Genomic DNA, 7,879 nt, shown 5'->3' with positions numbered 1-7,879 from the left:
TGGGAGTTAAACGCCCAAACTGGCACAAAAGCTGGCGTTTAACTCCAAGAAAAGTCTCTACACATGAAAGCTTCAATTCTCAGACCAAGCACACACCAAGTGGACCCGGAAGTAGATTTTTATGTCATTTACTCATCTTTGTAAACCCTAAGCTACTAGCTATCTACATATAGGACCTTTTACTATTGTATTCTCATCTTGGTAGCTATCTTTGAGTAGTCTTATGCTATCTTAGATCATGGGGCTGGCCTCACGGCCATGTCTAGACCTTGTTCTTATGTATTTTCAACGGTGGAGTTTCTACACACCATAGATTAAGGTGTGGAGCTCTACTGTACCTCGAGTATTAATGCAATTACTATTGTTCTTCTATTCAATTTAGCTTATTTTTGTTCTAAGATATCACTTGTTCCTCAACTTGATGAATGTGATGATCCGTGACACTCATCATCATTCTCACCTATGAACGTGTGCCTGACAACCACCTCCGTTCTACCTTAGATTGAGTGAATATCTCTTAGATTCCTTAATCAGAATCTTCGTGGTATAAGCTGGAATTGATGGCGGCATTCAAGAGAATCCGGAAGGTCTAAACCTTGTCTGTGGTATTCTGAGTAGGATTTGAGGATTGAATGACTGTGACGAGCTTCAAACTCCTGAAGGCTGGGCGTTAGTGACAGACGCAAAAGAATCACTGGATTCTATTCCAACCTGATTGAGAACCGACAGATGATTAGCCGTGCTGTGACAGAGCACGTTGAACATTTTCACTGAGAGAACGGGACTGTAGCCACTGACAATGGTGATGCTCAACATACAGCTTGCCATGGAAAGGGGTAAGAAGGATTGGATGAAGACAGTAGGAAAGCAGAGAGACGGAAGGGACAAAGCATCTCCATACGCTTATCTGAAATTCTCACCAATGAATTACATAAGTATCTCTATCTTTACTTTATTTTTTATTCATATTTTAATCATTAATCCTCATTACCATTTGAATCTGCCTGACTGAGATTTACAAGATGACCATAGCTTACTTCATACCAACAATCTCCGTGGGATCGACCCTTACTCGCGTAAGATTTATTACTTGGACGACCCAGTACACTTGCTGGTTAGTTGTGCGAAGTTGTGATAAAGAGTTGAGATTGCAATTGAGCGTACCATGTTGATGGCGCCATTGATGATCACAATTTCGTGCACCAGTTATCAACTACTATTTTTTTTCCAGCCACACGGAATGCCTTGACTAAGAAATTTTGTTCATCTAGCATCAACCTCAAGTCCCCAACTATGTCTTCATGAATCTTATTAGTTTCTTTTTCACTGCATGACTTTATAAAGGAATACACCTTTAATTGTCAAGTAATCTGGTTAAACAATCTAAATCACGTGTTAATAAAAAAGTGTTTGTATTGTACATATATGACATATACCATACTGCTGAAATGCAGTTTTGAATCTCATTATGTGTATCAAAAACATAAAGTTGTGTAAATTTCACCGTGTCCCTTCTTGTGGTAAGATACTTCCTATCAAGTGGTAATTTTCGCCATATAACACAAATGTACATGGTCTTCTCCCAATAGCTCGAGCACGGTCAATCTTGGCACCCATAGAAGTGAATTGGAATATATTATTGTATGTCCTAATATTTTCACGAAAGTGCTTGCTTCTACTGTCATCACCAAACAACAAATCATATAGGACTTTAGGTGCATTTTATATTTGAGGGATTTGAACTTGGCCGCCTCTACAGCAAAGTGTGTATTTCGGGTGATTTGTGTTGTAGTGCTTTTCTATCCTCTCGTCATATAAAAAAGTGCATGGCAATATTCACACTTGTGCCTTTCATATCCCATGTGCCAATATTTTGCAAAATAGAATGAATAAAAGTTTATGCATATATTACCAAACCCTAAGAATGATCTATTCCATTAAGAGTTTAGTTTTGTCGCCAAAACACTTTCGTTATACCTTCGTCTACTATTTGTGCCCGATTAATAGATCTTCAATTGTTGCAGCATCCGCTGCTGCCTGTAAATTTTTTATGTCAACTAAAATTTAGATAAAAACTCATTAACTAATTAAATTTTCTACCTTTCTTATTGTGTCCTTTTTCTGAGCAACTTGGTTGGTGGGCAAGGGATTTGCGTTTGATACTCTAGGCTTCTTCCTTTGTTGAAAAGGAAAAGGTGTAAAAAGTAACAATAATGTTGGTGCAATCAAAATTGATGTTGTTATGCGACTATTGGGAGTGTTTAGGGGTCTATAGCAAATCCATTAAAGCTCTTAAAGCGAAAATAGTGTTCAACTTTACCATGCCCTTACAAGTTTTGGCAACTACAGAACTAAATGGAGAAGGAGAACTCATTTTTGCAAACCACATAACTAAATGCTCAACTCACTTGTTTTTAAACCTTAGGGTTTAGAACCATTCTCCTCCTCATCCGAGAATAATTTCGTGTAATACATTCTAGTCGTAACTAATTACTACGCTTTGTTTGGAACTACAACTAGGAAACAATAAAATGCTTTTAATTATTTTATATAAAAAAATAGTATAATTTATACCTACATCTATCATACAGAGTTTGTATAGAGATCCATAAAAGATATCCACGAATAAATTGTTATTGTTTGTATGTCTTTAGCATCTTATATCAAAATTAAATAAACAATATATTGTCCCAGTAGGTTTTGTTGCATTTTTTTTGTTATTTTTATCGTAGTTGTTTTATTTGTTAAGTTTTTAATTTGAGGATGTTTGATGTTATACGTCCAAAAAGATTAGCCACCACTGTAGTAGAAGATGAAGCTCTAAGCAATCCACTCCCCTTCACGGTCCTACTCAAGGTGCCACAGACAAGGCAGGTCTTCCGGATCAGGAAACGCTGCTTCTCAGACTCTAGCCTTAACGCCACAGAGACCTCACGTACCCATAGTCAATGAAATTTCATGTCACGTATCCAAAGTTGCTCAGATGCTCTATTGGAATCCGCAATGCAATCTTTAGCTTTAGTTCAACGCTATCCGGGTCAGGACTCGCACGAAACCCAAGTAGAACAAGGGTGATTGTCATGTGTCACCCTCAATTCATAAGATAAAGAACAAGGTTGCATAAGAGATAGAATCAGACATATTAAGATAGAACAGTAATATTATTATTCCATAAAACTCAGGAGAGCTCCTAACCTTAACCTTAGGAGGTTAGTGACTCATACTATACACAAAACACTATGAAAGGTTTGAATGAGCAAAGATCTCTAACAAGGGTGATCTTTGTTGTATATATACTAATCTAATAACTAAGGATTACAGAAATATGATAGAATGGTCTTGTAGTGAAAAATCCACTTCTGGGTCCTACTTTGTGAGTGTTTGGGCTGAGCTAAGAGTGTCTCCCACGAGCTTGCTCCCTTTTGGGCGTCCAGCGCCAGCTTTGGACTCCTGAATGGGCATTGGATGCCAGCTACTCCACTTTGGGCGTTGGACGCCAGTAATAAGGCTGGTGGCTGGCATTGAACGCCAGTTTTAGGCATTCATTTTCGAAGTAAAGTATAGAATATTATATATTTCTGAAAAGCCCTGAATGTTAGCTTTCTATAGCCGTTGAGAGCCCACCATTTAGACTTCTGTAGCTCCAGAAAAGCTCCTTCGAGTGCATGAAGGTCGGATCCTGACAGCATCTGCAGTGCTTTCTCTGTCTGTGAATCAGACTTTTGCTCAAGCTCCTCAATTTCAGCAAAAAATACCTGAAATCACCATAAAACACACAAACTCAAAGTAGAATCTAAAAATGTGAATTTTGCACTAAAGAATATCAAAATAAAATAATATCCGATATATCAAAAAATAATAATCTTGAAATGATACTTTAAACCATAGTTGTCAGAACCGAACCGGTGATCGAACCGGTCAGGCTACTGGGTCACTGGGTCACTGGTTGAACCGGTTAACCCGGTCCCACATAAGTAAAATGTATAAAATAGCTAAAAACTTAAAAATTAACAGTTAAAAAATATATCTCCAATAATATTTTAATAAACATTAAATCTCAAATCCTAAAAATAAGTAGTAATACGAGAATAAACATAAAATTTAGTATTATTAGTCTATTACATGAACAACTCAATTTAACATAATGAAAATAATAATTCATGGATTATATCCAAGGAGTAACTTCAAAGTCTGGATATCTTTCTTCATCTCACAAATCTGGAGCTACATCTTGATTGGTTTCATTCTGATTTGTATTTTCCACAGAAGTATTATTAGCTTCACCATCATCTCGATCGTCTTCCAGATTCAATTCATCTAGCATTTCAATAATGTTTCACAAATCATAATCAATAATAAGGCAAAATATTTGGTTAAAGCATTACAAAATCATCCCTAACAACAACATACCCAAATCATCTAAAGCTGATTGAAGAGACATATTTGCAAGATCATTCCGTAAAGCATCAACTTCTTCAGGAGTTAAAAATGGTGGTGAATCTTCCATTATCCATTCCGAATGATCCTCAAATGCATCAAGACAAATTGGATCATAACTTTGCTTTCTCATTCGGTTCCTATGTTATCAATTAACTTGATTATTCTTATTATGACTAAAAATTTTAAATAATGCCTTCAAGAAAGAATAATAAAAAGTACCTTTGTTGTAGCCTTAAGTTGTAATGAACATAAACAAGATCATTAAGCTTTTGATGCTCTAACCGATTCCTTTTCTTTGAGTGAATGTGTTCGAAAATGCTCCAGTTACGCTCACAACCTGAAGAACTGCAAGTTTGACTCAAAACACGAATTGCTAACTTTTGCAGGTTTGGTGTTCCACATCCATAAGATTCCCACCATTGATCTTAACATAAAAAGAAAACAATCACAATCATAAAAATCAAATCTTAAACATATCCCACCATTGTTGTCGCATCTCATTACGTTCAATCTCATCAAATTCCCTTTCAACGTCATCACAAGCACCATAACTTTCTGCATATTCTTCTTGAGTTTTCCTTTTCTTGGTTCGAAGATCTTCAATGTTTTGGGAGAATTGGTGTCTCACCACAGCTGGCACCTTTCGACATGCCTCAATATCTCCACCTTTTCCAGCCAAATGATGCTTAACCCGGTTAATTCCTCCACCCCTAATAAGCTTCTCGCAATAAATACATACCAGAGCATTTTTTTCTTTATCCAAAACTTGTTTACAATGGCCCCATGCAGGATCAATTTTTTCTCTGTTACTATTTTTTGGGTTCCAATTGTTGGATCAGGAGTTGATCCTTGTTCCTGAGAAGTTGGTGTTGGTGTTTTTGATGGTGTATTTGATGAAGCCATCCTAAATTCCTAATCAACCAGGGTCCAGGACTAAATGACTAATCTCCAAGAATAATACACAACAACAATCCACTAACTACTAAGAATAATATCCAACAGCAACCAACAATGGATAATCAACAAACTGAAGTACTGAATAGAAATAAAAAAAATCAAGAAACATGAGAGATCAAACAGAAAAACATGTGGAAGTGTTCATGTTCTCATCTGCCCGCATACCAAAATCAAACAGAAATCAAACTATCAAATATATGTGAACCACCAATTAAAAAATTAACTTCAAACATATGTAAACTATCAAACATGTTTTCATCTGCCCGCATACCATAATCATTAATCAATTAACTTCAAAAAATTAAAAAATTAAAAAATTAAAATTACTTACCTGCACAGCTGCACGGCTGGACCCTGGACCTGGAGGGATGGAGCAACGAGCGTCGAGCAGAGAAGAGGGAGACCTGGAGCGAGGAGCAACGAGGAGGCGACTTCAATGTTCAATCTTCGATGGACGGGGTGAGTGGCGCACTGCTCTGGATGCGGTGGTGAGGTGAGTGCCGCGTGGTTGAAGGCTTGAAGCTAAACGGGGCGACGAGGTGGCTGAAAGCCTGAAGCTGAAGCAGAGTAGGCGAGTAGCAGGGGATGGAGTCATGGTGCCATGGTGATGGTGATGGTGGTCTCTCAACTCAAACCGTTTGGGAATGGGAAGGGAAAGTGGGAAACAGGAGAAGGGGATGGAGGCTAGGGTTACATCGTTGAAACGCAGCAGCAGAGCAGCTTTTGTTTCTTTTTTTTCTTTTTTTTTTAAGAAACGACGTCGTTTTCCATCGCAGAAAAAAAAATTTTCAAACCGGTCCGGGTTAAACGAAATTTTCCGGTTTACCGGTTCTGATCAAACCCGTCCGGTTCAATACGGATCTCGCCGGTTCAACTCCTTGTTCGATTCGATGCCTCACCCGGACCAGTTATGGCACCGGTTCGCCGATTTTTCGATCCGACCGGTCGGGTCGGTCCGGTTCTGACAACACTGCTTTAAACAAACTAATTACAGAATTTTCAACAATAAAAAATTTAAAAATATTATTGTATTTCCAAAATTTAATTTAAAAATTATTTTTAATTGAATAATATATTTATCCTTTAATTAGAATCTATCTAGTTAATTATAATACTTTTAAAATTAAAAAATAAATTATTAATTAATAATATACTAATTTAAAAACAAATAGTTTTTCACAATTATAATATAATTTGTATAATTTACGTTTACTATAATTAGTAATAAATTAGAATATTATATTTCTCCTAATAATATCATCATATATATTGCAAGCATTAATTAATTTAAAATATTAATACTTTAATAACATATAAATATTATTTTTTATAATTATATAATAATATTCACATTCTTTTCGTGAGTATAGTTCTTTTAATATTAGAATAGAAATTATTAATTAATGGTATAATAAACATCAAAATAAAATTATATCCAATAGATCAATACATTAAAAAATAAAATCTCAAACTAATTACCTAAAACAAACTAATTCCCTTAAAAATAAATTATTATTAATAGACTAATTCCTTTAATTAGAATATATGTATTTAACTAATATTGCCTCAAGGCAGAAAGCTTAGTCTCAAGTCTGAGGGTGAAAATTCACTCTCAGACTTGAGACTAAGCTTTCTGCCTTGCGACTAGCCTCTCTCACTCAAGATAAGGTTAGGTGATCTCTTTCTGTCTCCTTCTCAATTAGGTCCCACGAGGCTGTAAAAAGAAAGAGAGATAGAGGCGGCTATATAACGGGAGTCGTTTCGGTTGTATGCCACGAGGTCCCTATGGATAAGGGGACAAGTGAATCATCGCTTTTGGGTGCCTGCAGACGGATATCGGTCGGGACCCGAGGATACCAGCCGATGATGAGCATGATGATGACCTATTATTCGTCGGCGGTCCGGCGCACCCCTACTAAGGTGGCTATTTCTACCTTCCTACAATCCCTTTTACTTGAATCCATTCTTAGTGTTACCTGACGCCTTTTCTTATCCGTTTGGATCTTGGTCTATGATGGCCTTTTTATTGATTTTGACGATTGGATCTCTCTATGAATGGAAAAGGGGTGCTTCGGATCGGGAATAATGAAAGGGGTGATCTTGTAGTTCTTGGTTTGTGAAGATGTGTTGTTAAGTGCTCCATTTTTCCTATTGAGGCTGAACCTAAACCTGTGCTCGAGGGACAGCTGTTCATACACAGATAAGGGATGTATGGATTCTCGAGAAGAAGGGAGCCTCGGTGGTCCCCCCATTATACACAAGCCGCCCGGATCCCACGAGTGAATCGAAAGTTGGATCTCACTCGAGTCGCCCCATCTATCCTCTACTCCTAAATTGAAAATAGAGAAAATCAAGATATGGATATATGATAGAATTAATAAGAAAAGGCGTCAGGTAACACTAAAAATGGATTCAAGTAAAAAGGATTGTATGAAGGCAGAAATAGTCCCTTCGTAAACTTCATTCATCAAAAGGATACTCA

This window comes from Arachis duranensis, chromosome 7, assembly GCF_000817695.3.
Source record: "Arachis duranensis cultivar V14167 chromosome 7, aradu.V14167.gnm2.J7QH, whole genome shotgun sequence".
NCBI classification, from domain to species: Eukaryota; Viridiplantae; Streptophyta; class Magnoliopsida; order Fabales; family Fabaceae; genus Arachis; species Arachis duranensis.
The sequence above is the reverse complement of the archived record's forward strand: the minus strand, read 5'-3'. Positions refer to the sequence as shown.